Source organism: Canis lupus, chromosome 5 (genome assembly GCF_003254725.2).
Source record: "Canis lupus dingo isolate Sandy chromosome 5, ASM325472v2, whole genome shotgun sequence".
NCBI lineage: Eukaryota > Metazoa > Chordata > Mammalia > Carnivora > Canidae > Canis > Canis lupus.
Window position 1 is genome coordinate 53,169,958 of NC_064247.1, and position 15,318 is coordinate 53,185,275.

The 15,318-nt window shown below is 47.9% G+C and overlaps 1 long non-coding RNA gene across 11 annotated transcripts in view; it reads left to right on the forward strand.

Annotated features, from left to right (window-relative positions):
• Positions 1–11,084: 11,084 nt before the first annotated feature.
• The window catches only part of LOC112647091 (uncharacterized), a 121,422-nt gene continuing 117,188 nt past the window's right edge, over positions 11,085–15,318 (forward strand). For 4 of the 11 annotated variants that reach the window (XR_007410846.1, XR_007410845.1, XR_007410844.1 and 1 more), the window contains exons 1-2: positions 11,085–11,292; positions 11,398–11,516. This is a non-coding gene — a long non-coding RNA (uncharacterized LOC112647091). The remainder of the gene's footprint in view (positions 11,293–11,397; positions 11,517–15,318) is intronic. The other 7 variants (XR_004815929.2, XR_004815927.2, XR_004815925.2 and 4 more) reach the window with 3 other exon arrangements.

The window sequence follows — 15,318 nt, forward strand, 5'->3', positions numbered from 1 at the left end:
GCCCGCAGGTGGCATGGAGTTGGCCGGTTACATACGTGAAGGGACTGAATGTTCTCGATCTCTGCACAGCTCCATTTTATAGATAAGGAACCTGATGTTTGCAGAGGTTCAGTGCCTTGACCAAGGTGGCACAGCTAACAAGGGAAAGTAACTTGTTAATAACTTTATGAAACTCTTCCAAGAGGCTTCATGGTTCAGGGGAGTGCAGCAAGAGCATTTAGGTCACAGACAGAGAGAGGTTCAGAGTCCCAATCTGCCTGCTACCTGCTGTTTCATTTCGTATAAATTATTCAACCTCTCTGAGCCTCGGGGGGCCGAAATGGTGAACCAGGCATAGTCGTAGTACGTGTTTTATCAGGTTGTGTAAGGCTTAACAAACGTAATACACGCAAAGGGACTGGCACATAGGCCTAGAGAATGAGCTCTGGAAATGTGGGTCACTGTTACCACTGTGATCTTTTGTCCTTAGTTTCCTTTTTATTTTATTATTTCTTAGGTAAAAAAAAAAATGCAATGTTTGCTACTTTTATTATTGACTATAGGCCAGGCATTATTTGGTTTGCAACAAATTTTTTTTTTTTCCTTTCTCAGGGTTTGTGTATGGTTGACTCTATAACTGGGGGCCCAGGACGGGCTGTTTGCAAGCCCTGAATCCTGCAGATGTCAGGGGCATGGGAATTGGGGGTGAAGAAATTGGGGGTGATGACTTGGTAGCACATTTACTGCAGGTAGGTTTGCAGAAAGCATCACCCTGTTTCTCAGTAACCCTTGAATCTCATCGCACCAGCCCCAGATCACCTACACTTCTCCTGCTGTGGCTGAGTGAGGTGGTGGCTTCGTGACCTGTTTCAGGGACTTTCCAAGGATTTCTTGAAGCTTCTTGCTTGTCCCAAATACTCCTGCATATTAGTGCCCCTTCCAACCTCTCCCTAGTGACCGACATAAATGCTTTTGGTATCTTGTGAGACATTTTCTCTATACAAAGATAGCTCAAGGGCCAGCTACTTAAACAATATTTATTTATAACCCAACCGAGAGCCAGATTGTCCCTCTGACATGTAGGGACTGTTCTGATAGATCTCCATTGTTTCATATTTATAAAGCTGGGAGATGCTTGCTGCCTTTTCATGATTCAGAAGGGGAAACTGAGGTTGAGAGAGGTGAGCGATTTGCCCCAAATCACATGTCGGTTAGCTGGGTAGGGTTAGGAGGAGATCCAGACTTTGGACTCATTGTCAGGGAGGTAGTGTGAGGGAGATGAGGACCAGCCTTGACTAGCCCAGTTCTAACTTTTTGCTGCATGTGTGACCTTGGGTGAACACTCCAGCACTCTGAAATTCTCATTCTTCTTACCTGGTGAAATGGGAATAATTATATCTTCCTCACAAGAATGGTAGGAGGAATAAAGAAGACAATGGATAGGAAGTCATCCAGCACAGCACGCGGCAGGAAACTAATCCCCTTTTCCCCCATCTGCCCCTTCCTTCCTGAAGTGAACAGGGGCTTTGGAATAAGTCCTCGGTTCAAATCCTCTGTGAACTTGGAAAAGTATTACTTTTCCTGGGTTTTAGTTTTTCTTATTTATGATATGGCCACAGGAACCACCATATTGAGGGTTCTTTGAAGAATTCAGACAGATGATAGATGTAACATAGGAGGCCCGACTAGACAAAGCTTCTCTTTATCCTTCCACCCGCCTCCAGGATTCCTTCCAGCGCATCACAGGACAGGGTCTCCTGACCCCAAGCTGAGATGGTGGGAGACTGTGTGTCTGTGTGCCTCTGCCTCCTTCTTCGGGCGTAGAGCTCTGCAGCCAACTCTCGGCAGGCACAGGGTTCAGCCAGTAGAGCTGATGGCTCTGGGGACAGCAGTCCTCCCTCTCAGCCCTCAGGCCACTTGAGGACATGGATCCCTCGGGGGTATCAAACCCAAAGAGGGTCACTGTAGCAGCTTCCAGAGAGGGTGCTGGAGACCTGGACACGTAAATAACCCTGAGGAGACAGCCCCTTGGCCCCCCTCCTGGTCGTCAGAAGTACACATTACGTTATTCAGAGAGACACTGAGGTTTCAGACCACTTCATATTTAATCGGCAATCATGCTCCCTTCCAAAAGCCATTCCAGGAAAAACATCAGTTTAGTTCTTGACAAGAAACAAAGCTTTCTGAAAACTTGCGCACATAGGCCAGGCCTTGAGGGACACACTCCCAGCCTGTTTTGAGCCAGAGGTGGCGCCAGCCTCGGACACTGTGGCCAGAGCAGCGCACATCAGTCTCATGTTTCGGGAGTCCTGGGGAGTGGTGGCGCCAAGCTCAGGGACATGGGGTTGTATGTGGTGAACACGGATAAACCTGTGTTCAAATCCTCCTTCACCTCCCAGTGATGGCATGTCCCTCAGCAAGACATGGGGCCCCGCAGAGCCTCCATTCTTTGCTGTGAAATAGGAATAAGATGCCTACCTGGAGGGTTGTGCTGAGGTCCAAGTCACACATGCCAGTGATTTGGGTTGACTCGTGTGAAATGGCCACTTTTGAAGGCCGAAAATGTTTGAATGTTGGTGTTTTCATACAGTTCAAGCTCAGTGTGTGTGTGTGTGTGTGTGTGTGTGTGTATAGTGGCACATTTGAAGGGTCCCAGAAATGGGCTAAGCATTTATATAGTGGATCTCAGAAGTTAGTAGTAAGCATAAGCAGTGGGGAGGGGGCCAATGAATAGCTGCCTGGGGCCTAGAAGTAATGCACTTGAACAGATGTGAGCCTCGCTGCAGACGATTTTGGTGAGGTGATGCTTTATGCTCAATTGAAATACTAGTCTTTGAACAAAAATAATGTAGAGTAGAGGGAATAGATAGGATGCTATATGCCAGTTCCTTCCCCTACCCCTTATCTTCTTTTTTTTGGTCCACGTGGGTAATAGGATTAACTTGGTGTGTGTGTGTGTGTGTGTGTGTGTGTGTGTGTGTGTGTGTAAAAGAGTAGGAGAGCATGGGAGAGGGAGAACCTGAGAATTTCTTCTGGCCATATTAAAAACCCTAACCCTAATGTTTGAGGCCTCTCTTTCCTCTTGAGTTATCTATATCCTCAATCTTTGCACCCTTCTGAGGTTGGGGGTTGGTCAACATGTGTTGTACCCTCAATGGTGCCTCTCCTATTCTAATATTAAGTGCACGATTTCAGCCCTCTTTGAAATGTCCTTAGACATTGGAGATAAAGGAATTAGCCAGTGGGAAATGTGAATATTAGGCTTGGAAGCAAGTTGTGAACTCTCCTGGCTCCACCTCCTCTCATCTCAGGAAGGAGATGGCACCTCCCATCATGCAGTGGAGGTGGAGCAGCAGTGGGACTTGAACTTAGGTCCTCGAGGGCTAAACTTTTGCTCTCCTAGGAGTTTGTAAGCACATTTCACCTTCGTCTCCTTGTTACTGTTATGACCTAACATACGCTGGCCAGCAGTTGCATTAATGTGAACCCATGTGACTTGTCTCAACTGTTCTTTCCTGTTGCAATTCATGCTGGACACACAGCACTGCTGGGTAGGACAGTCCTATTGATCATCTGTTCCTTCAACACCGAGGATATGATGATAAGCACATTAGACATAATTCTTACCCTCGTGAACTGCACGGCCTCCGTGTCCCCACTGTGTGTAATTCTACAAGCTATAGGTGAATGTAGTGGGACTTTGAGAATGTGTAACAGGGAGGCCTGCATTAGTTGAGGCCTGGTGGGAGTTGTCTGCTTCTTTCTTTGTGAGCCACAGATCAAGAAAAAAGAATGATGAGGCCAAAAAGGGTACCAACACTCAAGCCGAAGTGATGCTGGCAAAAGCCCTAACCCTCACGATGTTTGGGAAAAGTCCTCATATTTCCCGTGGAGAGGCCTCCTAGGGCCTCTATGTTTTACACCAGGAAGTGTGCACAGAGACTCTATCAGCATTGCCTGGTCTCGAGTTCTGTCTCATATTTGCAAAACAGAGACAATAATAATCTGTCTCCCAGCCACCGTTGTGAGGATACCTGAAATCAAAAGCAGAAGTGCCTAGCACCGGCTCCTTTCTTGTAGTATCTGAGTTTCTCTAGTTTCTTCCAGGAAACTTGTCCACACGACTGAGGCGCTCTGTGGCATGGACCAGCCTTGCTACATGTGTGCGATTCCTCATCCAGAGCCCATGAGCTCACCTCAGGATATGTGGTGGAAAATTCTAGCACACCTTAACTTTATGCTTGGAATTCGAACTTCATTTAGGAGATATTAGGAATTCACTGAAGCTCTTTAAACTGCAAGTCTTCTGACAAAAGTCTCTTTTAGATGAGGAATGACCAGGGTAAACATGGGGGTTGAGGAGGGAATGAAAACTAGGGAGCAAGAGTCTGTTTTATTTTGACTGTTCCATGTGTTCAAGACTAGAGGAATATTCACTCCTGAACTGGGGCAGGGTGAGACTGGGAAGGTCGGATGGGAGAGTAGTCATCTCCCCCACCAAAGCACTTAGTGGCTGCCTGTGTCATTTGAGCCTGGTTCTGATTTAATTGACGTGGCCCATCAGCTGTGCCCACAGCGTCCACCTCTAGGTCCGTGCTACGATATGGGCTGACCATTATTCTCTCCTGCCCTTCGAAGAAGCCCATGACTTCAGATGCCAAGTTTAAGTCGCTGCCATTCAAAATTAAAGTAGTAATCATTCTCCCAAGGCACCGTGACATCAGAAATAATGTCATAGTCGTTCCTCCCACTAGGAACTTTCCAGATATTCTCTCTCAGTCTCCCAGCAACCTTATAGAAAAGGAACCTGATGGTCTGAGGTGCCTTTAAACCACATGCAAGGAAACAGTTTGTTAAATGAAAGAAGGAGAAAATGAACCTTGCCTGCTCTGAGCATGAAACCTATTGCTTTCTCCCCAACCACCTTTTACAGAGGATCCATTTTTCCAAATGAGGAAACTGAAGCTCAGAGAAGCTACGGAAATTGCCCAAGATCATGCAGCTAATACAATAGCTAAGCAACAGGTAATTTTTACAGTGTCCTCTATGGCCCAGGCAGCGGGTTTAAGGTCTCACGTATTATTCTCTCCTTTACCTACCAGCTTGCCTAACATCACATATAAATGTCAGAACTGGTATTTATGATCAGGTCTACCTGTGTTCAGAGCTTTCAACTGCCCAATTCTGCTTTAAGGAGACTGATGGGGGATTGATATAAATTCCAAATTTTCAATAAAGGAGTGCTAATGTTGGCTAAAGAGACGCTTAATCAGAATTTATGGGGTGAAGTTGTGATGAGCCACCTCTTCCTCTGAATGCAGTTCCTGCCTGTTTCTAAGTGATGGATGGAAGTCAGAGAGCAAGGATCAGGAATGTCTGACCTTATGTAATGGACATTTGAGTGAAGGGTACCAGTTAGTTGCTGTGATCAGTGAACAGATAAAACCCCAGAGACATTGGGATGGCCGAGGTCAGATGGATGAATGCAGGCTGCCTCTCTGGGATCTTTCCTTCCCAAGGAAATTGATGGAAGATGTGTCAGGCCTAGCTCACCGCATTCCAGCCCAAGGGGTCAGCTGTCCAAAACGTGTGAGTGTCCCACAGCCTGAGGTGAGGGGTCTGGGGAAGGGTCTTCACGGTCTCTGCCACAGCCCTGGAGACGAGGCACTATCTATCTGTTCTGTAAATAGCACACACATTCCTGGGAGATGAAAGGCGGTTCTACAGGCAGCACTGTGAGCCCTTCCAAACTCCAGGCATGCACTGCTCATCCTTCCTGGCTCTCTCTTCAAACAACCATGTAAGATATAGTGACTGTGTGAGGGGCAGCAGAGGCCGGAAGACAGCAGTCATATCTTCCCCGTGAAGCCCCGGGAGAGTCATCGCATCATTGAGTTGGAATGATAATCATGAAATTAATAGACTTTGGTGGAAATTTTTGGAGCTATAATGGATGCTTGCATATCAACAGTTTCCTCTCTCTCCCCTAGTAGCCCATTGTGATTATACCCATTTTTAAAAATGAGGCAACTGAGGCCCCAAAGGGTAAATCATTTGTTCTTAGGCTTGGCTGCTAAATAATGGAGCAAGGTCTTGCATCCAGGGCTCCTATCTCTGGCTCACATTTTTCCTACAATATGACTTAGATATGACCTGGCTCAGCCTCTGGCTGCTTCTACCATATATGATATCCCAACTCTGCTTGAACATCCAGTGTGGCCCATTCTAGAGTTGGACAGCTATAACAGAGTGTTAGGAATAATAGCAACTATATTTTGAGCCCGTGCTATAAGCCAAAATGTGTGCTAAATGCACAGTAGCCCTCAGGAGAGCTATATGTGGTTAAAATTTGTGGGGATTAAGTTTCATAAAACACAAGTGACTTGCTCAAGGTCACACAATCAGTAAGTGTTGGAACAGGAATTCAAACTCAGGTCCGTCTTCTGTCAAACCCATGGCACCACATTTTCTCCTTATGTTGAATGGAAATTATCTCTAATTTCCATAAAGATGTCCTTGCTTGCTTTTGTATCAATCTGTTGTCCTGGCAGGTGCTCAAAGAACTTTTTGCTTTCAACTTCTTCTCCCTAACAGATGCAGAATTCTTGGTCCCTCCCATTCTTCCTGGTGAGATGTGGCCGTCAGATGGCTCATACTCCCCACATTCACCTTGTAACACAAAACATAGAGTTGTAGAACGAACGTAGGGCTCCAGGTCTAGAAAAGTGGGTTCTGCTTCAGTTTACAGGCTGCGTTTTGTCAGCTTCTGGGACCCTCATCAACTCCATGGGAGTCCTACCTAATTCTCAAAGTTGTTTTGAGAATACGGTGTAGAAATTAAGGAAGTGACAGCCCCTTACAAGAAGATGGATCAAGAAGATGGATCAATATCAATACGTAGATATTCAAGATAGCATTTTTTTAAAGATTTTATTTATTTATTCATGAGAGACACACAGAGAGAGAGAGAGAGAGGCAGAGACAAGGCAGAGGGAGAAGCAGGCTCCATGCAGGGAGCCCAACGTGGGACTCTATCTTGGTCTCCAGGATCATGCCCTGGGCCGAAGGCAGCGCTAAACTGCTGAGCCACCCGCGCTGCCCCAAGATCGCATTATTTATAACAGACCAGCCAATATGACAAAAGCCATCCACTATAAAGCAGAAAACAGAACTACCAAAACATTCGTAGCAGGAGAGTGGCTAAACAACAATGGAATACCATCACTTCAGTGGGGTGGGATGCAGACATTAATTTTTTTTTCAAAAAAAGCTTATGATAAAATGCTAATTAAAGCCAGCAATATATGTCAGTTATACCTCACTTAAGCTAAAAAAACCCCACACAGACAAGATCTAAAGCATTATCTGTAGTATGATTTCAACTTAACATAAAGTAAGACTGATATAAAATGCATCCCAGCATTACTATTTCAATAATTATCTGGAGATGATAGGCTTATGAGTTGTGTGTGTGTGTACGTGCATGTGTATATAAATGAGTGTGTACATTCTTTACATTTCTTTTTTCTATTTTCAAAATTTTCTGCAATGAGCTTGGTCATTTTGAAAGTCAACACAAAATGTGGGGTTCAGAATGGAGCACAGTGAACTCCCAAATAGGGCCTCACTGGCCCAGAGACCAATTAGCACCTTTTCAAAACCCATTTTGTTTTTCCTGCTGTGCCAAAGTGCCATTTCAGCGTCTCTCCTGTGCTCACTCATCTCTTTTGACATCACTATTTTGATTTGACTGGATTCAAAGAGGAAGCAAATACAATAGACTAAGGCCAATCTTTAGGAACTGCCTAGTCTCACATTGCAAAAATGCTATGCTGATACAGTCTTTAGAAAAACCCACAAACCCCAACAATCTCTTTAGCATCTCGCCAAACAAGCGGCAATATGAGACGTTACCTCAAAGCTGGTACTCTGGCCTTGTCACCCACTCCTGGAGGGTCAGCTGTTCTGAGCATGCCAAGGCAGGGCAGGGCAGGGCAGGTTGCCAGATGGATTAGTCTTGCCTGGGGACAGTTGAGTCTTATTAGGACAGCTTCTTAAGTTATGTCTTCTTTGCTTGATAATATTATAACTGATTTGCCTCTAAGAAAAATGCTGCTCCCATTGCTGGGTAGGGCAGTAGGGTAAAGGTAAGCAAGAGAATGTTTTCTGGAGTTGCTTCAACTACATGTTCAGAGCAACATCTGGACGCTGAGCCCTTGGTGAGTCTTCGTGTGACTGGTTCTGAAAATGGTAGAACCTTAGCTTCCTTCCTGTCTTACTGTTGGAGTGGCCAGAGCTGGGAACTTGATCTTTTACTATTTACACAATGGAACTACGTGAGAAGAAAAGGAACTACGTGAAAAGAAAAGATATTATGGGGTGCAGGGTGCATCCTATTTGTTGTTACCAAAGAGAAGGCCACAAGGTATGGCCAAAGTCATTTAGGTCGCAAGACAACTCAGCACCTTGTTTGGTATCTCCCAGTCTCCATTTGTCCACTAGAGTGTATAAGGGAGAACTGGTGCTCATCGTCCCTACTGTGGCTCCCTGGGATACCAGTGCCAATGATACTTACTGTCTAGCCAGTGCCTGCTGTGTGCCAGGCATCATGCAGGTATTTACAAACATTATTACAACGGTTACAGGCTGAATTGTATTCTCTTGAAATGTATATGTCAAAATCCTAACTCCCAGAACATCAGGATGTGATTGTATTTGGTGATAGGGCCTTCAGAGAAGTAATTAAATTAAAATAAGGTCATTAGGGTGAACCCTAATCCAGTATGACTGGTGTCCTTATAAGAGGAAGAAAGTAGGACACAAAAGGAAGACCATGTGAAGACATAGAGAGAAGGCAATCATCTATGAGTCAAGGAAAGAGGCCTCAGAAGAACAACTCTGCTGACCCCTTGATATCTGACTTTCAGCCCCCAGAGCCGTGGAGCTCTCTGTTGCTTAAGCCCCCCAGCTTGTGGTACTTTTGTTATTACTAGTCAGTCCTAGCTGACTAGTAATACCCTATCCTAACCACAGCCCTGCTAGGGAGAGGGATTGGTCCCAAGAGACACATGAGGAAATTCAGACTCAGAGTGGTGAAATAACTCACCCAAGGTGAATAAGAAAACCTGAGTAGAACCCAGTTCCGCTGAAACCTAGGGTGTGGCCACTGCCCTCAGAAGAGATGGGACCTCCTATGTGAACGTGCACTACAAACTACATGTAGTTGTCGAGTGAACACAGCATCTTAAGGCGTCACTTCTTACTTTTGCTATGGTAAATGGCTGTCCCTTGATTGGGAATTCTAGGTTGAGCCTCGTCCTCCAAAGGGGCCCCTCTTGGGGATGCTTTGCACTTTAGCTCCTGGACCCTATCTTTGGGTCAGAAAAGGGTTTCTCCAGTCCTTCTGACCATTCATTGCAGGCCATTGTGAGGCAGCAGACTTTTCTCCATTTCCATTAGCATGGGGACAATGTTGGGCAAAAACAAAGTCTCTCTGGGCACTAGAGCCTGACCTTCACACATTCTGACTGACCTGCCAACTTCTGCCACCAGGTTTTTTATGGGCCTTTTGGTGTGTAGGCATTTATATTTTTCTACAGGCAACCTAATCCCAATGCCAGTCATAGCAAACTATTAGTCTTTCTACCTGCCTTTTGCCTTCTTAATGCTGGCTTATCCCTTAGATCTTGACTCAGCTGTCACTTCCTCAGGGAAGCCCTTCCAGCCTGGACCAGTATCCTCTGTTCTAAGCTAAGTTAGCTCCATAACACACATAGTTCCCTGATCTATCCCTCTCAGAGCCTAGACCTCTGAATGGCATAACAGTGGACTCTCAACAGGTATTGATGCAGAAATTCATAGGCTTTTTTACTGTCTTGCTCTGTGCTTTCCTTCATAGCACATGACATAATTTTTAGTGATGTGATTGATTAAGTTCTTTTTTTTTTAAAGATTTATTTATTAATTCATGAGAGACACAGATTGAGAGGAGAGGCAGAGACACAGGCAGAGGGAGAAGCAGGCTCCTCTCAGGGAGCCCGACGCGGGACTCGATCCCAGATCCGGGGATCACGACCTGAGCCAAAGGCAGGCGCCCAACCGCTGAGCCACCCAGGCATCCCGATTAAGTTCTATATCCCTGTCCCCAGCCACTGGTCTGTAACTCCATGAGGGTAGGAACTTTGTTTTGCTGACCGATTCATTCTCAGCACCCAGCTTTGCCCTGAGCAGAGCAGGCAGTTTAAGAATGCTAGTTGTGCAACACTGAATGAGGGACACTGAGAAATTGGAGAGGTTTGGATTCACCCGAAGTGCATTTCCATGCCTTGGGAGAGCTCACTATACACCATTCATTGCTTTATTCATTCAGCAAACTCTTTATCCACTGGTCTCCCCGTATGCTAGGCAGTACATTTAAGAAATCATGAAGAAATGGTCCCAGGCTCATGTGGTCACAGCCTGGTCGGGGAGGTGGGCAAGGACACTTGTAGTAATAATTCAGCACGCTCAGCACTGTAACTAGAAGCAGACACCTGGGTGGGGGTAATGTACAGCAGGGTGCAAGTGGTCCAGGTGTCATGGGGTCACAGAGGGCAGAGAGGGGGCAGCTCTTGAGCTGAAACCTGAGTAAGTCACTTCAGAGGAAAGGAGGGGAAGAGTACTTTAGGCAGAGGAAAAACTTGAGCGAAGGCCCAGAAGGGACTAGAACCAGGCTGGCAGGGATAAGAACAACTCGGCTGCTTCCTGGCTCTGCCATGTGGGGAGGGGAAGTGGGAAGGTGGGGTGGGCCCCTGTCTGCTCTCTGGAGACCTTTGCAAAAGGAGGAGGAGAGCAGGTTGTCATTCTTTCTCTGCTAGGACTCAGCTTTTGTCCCTTGTCTGGGCCTGGCTCCCTTTGATCCCAGCAAGGCTATTGTTTCCCCAGCGCTTGGTTCTCAGCTTCCCAGGGGAAAATGTGGTCTTTGTTCCCCAGAGACTTTTCCTCCCCGTCCTGCCCTGGTGGGGACCAGCTGGGGAGGGGCTCAGCGTGAGGAGCCAGTCCCTGGCAGCTGGGGACAAGGGCCTCCCCTGTCCCCATTCTCCGCCTTATGCGGGTTGCACAGAGCTCTCAGAAGCCTCTCTCTCACTTGGTACAAATCATGCTGTGTTGGGGGTGGAGAGGGAGTTCTGGGCAAACAGTTTCAGCTTCTTTATTTTTAAAAATTGCCTTTGTTAACATTTTAAGCCTGATCTTAATATGAATCAAATACAGCGAGGCCTGGTGAAAGCCTGGGTTTGAATCTCAGCTCCACCGTTTACTGGCTTTTCCGCTTGGGTAAGACATTTCAGTTCTTGGAGTCCTGGTTGCCTCTCCGAAAAGTCAGGAAAATGGTATTTATCCTACAGCGTTGCCACGCGGTTTTCTTCTTTCATTTGGTAGAATGTGAAGCACCTACTATGTGGCAGCCACTGTGGCAGGTGCTAGAGGAATCACTGGAGAAGGAGGTAGACTTGATGCTGCCCCTCACGAAGCTAACCAGGGAAGAAAGACTCAACCTTGTAAGTACTGCCAGAAGAAGTGCAGCTTGCGGAGGGAGCGTGTAGCAGGACTTCACCGAGTCCGGGGGAGGGCCAGGAGAGGGGCCCCCAGAAAGGTGATGCTCATGCTGGGATTTGCTGAGCACACAAGGAGATGATCCACAAATGTTCACTCCCATCCCCCTGCCTTGGATCAGATCCCTCACCCACACCTGCCAAGTTTCTGGGGGTTTATGAAACCTCCTCCCCTCCAGGGAACTTACTCAGCTGAAAAGAAGTAGAGGCTGGGGGCCGCTTCCTGGGGCCTGGAAATTGGTGAATCCGCCTGCAAGGGAATGACCATGGGGCCAGCTGTGACACTTTCTGTGTGCCTGAATGAGAGGCGCTGGCTCTGTGCTACTCAGAGCCGAGCTCTTGGCCCAGCTCACCAGGCTGGAGAAGGGGTGGGGGGAGCAGCTTCCAGACCACAGTGCTCCAGGAGGGAAGCAAATGGACCTGTAATTTGATCGAGGTGGCCGGGGTGGCTCCCAGAGCTGTGAGGATGAAGAATAGCTTTCAGAAGCGTGTCAGGGGAAGCAGGCAGCTTCTCTCCTCCAGCGAGGGGTTGTGCACACAGAGCTGACACTCGGAGTGGCCTCAGACCCGGGGACACAGGCGGTGCCGCTTTGGGCATCTTTGGGCATCTTTGGGGTGCAGTGCTCACCTGTACAGAGGCATCTCCTTAGGCCGGGCACGTTTACAGAGAGTACATGTTAGTCCTTGCAGCAGCCTGTCTGCATCCACCCCTCAACCCCCATCTTGCAGATGAGAAAGCCGAGGCTCAGAGAAGTGAAATAAGTTGCTTGAGGTCACACAGCCAGGAAGTGGTGAAGTTGGGATTTATATCTAGTTTTAAATGTCTTCAAATCCATGGTTCTTCCACTGTATTATGCTGCCGGATAATTTTTTGGACAATATCTCCTTTTGAATTATGTATGCATAACAATGATAAGACGAATCCTTTTTATGTGATATGTATTACAAAGCATTATACATGCCATTTCACAGAGTCTTCAGAGCGCCTTCTCTGGGAGAGGCAGTGTTATTATCATATTCAAGATGAGGAAATAGGAAATAGAAGCCCAGCCAAGCGGGTGGATCCCCCACTGCCACACAGCAAGGAAGTCAGGGAGCTGGGGTAGATGCCAGATCCCATGCACCCTCTCCCGTTGTTTTGAGACCCAGGTGGGCTCCTCAGGTATCCCCTGATATCCAGACCATCTCTAGATCCTTAAATTAAAAACCCATACACAAACCATGTGTTTTTCTAATAAACTCAAAGCCTTCACTTTGTTTCTAAGTCTTGATAAAGCCAGCAGCCCAAATCCCCTTTCCTGGGGCCCCTCCTGCCTAGAAAGGGATGGTTGGCCATGTGTATTTTTCACTGGGGCTCCCACAAAGAATGTTGCATATAATATGAAACATGTGTCACTGGTGTTTGCTGGAGTGCCCCACCCCATGCCCTTCCCCGCACAGCAGGGAGCCCCTTTCTCTCGAGCCCCTGCAGGAGGACCACGCAATGCACACCTAGAGATTCCCCCCAGGACAGCCCCTCCTGAAGGCAGAGCTGGGTACTGAGCTCACCCAGCATTCTTGTCTCACCTCCCCACTGGAGGCCTTGTTCCACTCAAGGCTCAGATGTGTCTGAGTTCAAGCTGGACCCATGAAGAGCGTGCACTCAATAATTTCTGTGGGTTAAAGCACAGAATGAGTAAGGGCACGGACCATTCTGCCTTCTGTCTCCACTCGATAGGCGTGCTGTGATGTTCATTGGGGGAAAGAGTAAGTTCACTGCAATGGAGACCCTCATGTTGGTGTGCTTCTGGAGAGCTCTGCGGCTTCAGGGAGGATATTGGTATTTTATCCTTTCCCTTCTTAGGAGACTGGGGTGTCTGGAACACTGGTTCTTGAACTTGAGTGTACACCAGAATCACCTGAAGGCCTTATTAAAGCACAGATGGCGGGCCCCACCCCCAGTGTTTCAGATTCTGTGGGTCAGGCATGGCCCAAGAATTTGCATTCTTAACCACTTCCCAGTTGATGTGATGCTGCTGGTTCAGAGCCACACCTTGGCAATTACCGGTCTGCAGGAAGAAGGATGGAGGACATGAATGAGAGTTTGTGAAAAGAGAGGGTAGGATATGAGATTATTCTGTGCTTAGAGACATCTTTTGAGATATCAAACTTGGACACGTGACTAACATGCTCAGAGGCCTCCATGGCTCCCCACTGCCTACAGGATCAGGGCTCAGTTGCATCACCTAGCAGGGCAAGGTCCTTCCCACGTGGGCCCTGAGGCCTTCCTTCCCAGCCTCATTGCCTCCACTTCCCTCTTGGACTTTACACCCCCATGACCCTGGGCTTCTCAGCCTGCCCCTAATGTAGGGACTTTTTTGTCTCTTTCCCTGTCTTTACACACGTTGCTACTTCCACCTTGGCCAGCCCAGTCCTCTTTCCTAAACCTAGCCAATTCCCCCTTATCTGAAAGGACCCATCAACTACCACCTCCTCTGAGAAACCTTCCCTGATTCTCCCAGATGAAGTTTGGCTTCCCTCCCTGTACTGCTATAGCAGTGGGGTTGCATCTCTTGCATCTTTGACTTCACCACCCTCCACTGCAATTGTCTCCTGTCCCCCTCAGCCTGGGATCTTGTGAGAGCAGGGATTGCCCTATTTATCAATCTCTCCTGGGACCTAGTTCAGTGTCTGACACCTGGTGGACACTAGATAAATGTTGGGGACTGGCTGGAGCCAGGGTGACATTCATTGTGCATCTCTTGTGGGTTCGGTGTAATCAGTGGAAGGTTGCTTAGTTCACAGTAGGTCATTTGTGCACCTGCCCCAGGTAGGCACCAGGTTAGGTCCTGGGGATAATTCTGAAAAGTGGGAGAGACAATCCCTTACTCTCATATGACGTATTGTCGGAGGGGGAAAGAGGCATAAGCTGGTGAGTTTCAGCATTAATAAGAGGAGTCATGGGGGAATCAGGGTGCAAAAGGGGCTCCTGGTAGGAATACTTAGTCTGGGTAGTGTTAGAGGCAAAGGCCAAAGGAAGGATTGCAAAGGACGTGTTGTGTAAATGGAAGCCCAAAAGATAAAGACAGGGAAGCAGAGCCAGGGCGTGGCATCTTGAGGGATTGATGTTGTCTTATCAGGGGAGAGACGATGTGGCCTTGACTTACAGTGGGCAGTGGTGGGGCAGGGGGAGTCCCCCTGAAAGTGATGGTTCAGGGAGACCAGAGGGCTTTGGACCAGGTGAGGTGAGGATGGAGCGGAACAGAAAAAAATGGAAGAAAGGGCATGAGCATCTCATGGTGCGGTCCAGCCTGATGACATCTTGAGGTCAGTGCAGATGGGCATTGTCAGAAGGGGCTTCCTGGAGATGGGGGTCAGGAAGGGCAGGGTGTGGAAGGTGAAAAGAAGGGAGAGCCGGATGGCGCTGAGCCTGAAGATGGTCCCAGAGGCAGAGCTAGCAAACAGCCCAGGGGTGAGTAGCCCAGCTGGCAGAGGCACAGGGATGGAGGAGCCTTCCTCATTGGGCGGCCCGCACCCTGCACCCTACAGGGCGGCCATCTCCCTCCCACCTTTCTCCAGAGGAGGAAGCCAGCACAGGGAGTCATGGGAATTGCAGGAGGGAGTCACAGAGCCACCAGGCAGGGCCACCTTCCTCCCCTCTCCTCCTCACCCCCCACCCCCTGCTGTGGGAGCTCTCTCAGCTGCCTTAGCAGAGGGCCAGCAATGCACTTGGCTCTGTAGCATGCATCGTGGCTTCTCTCTGGTCTGA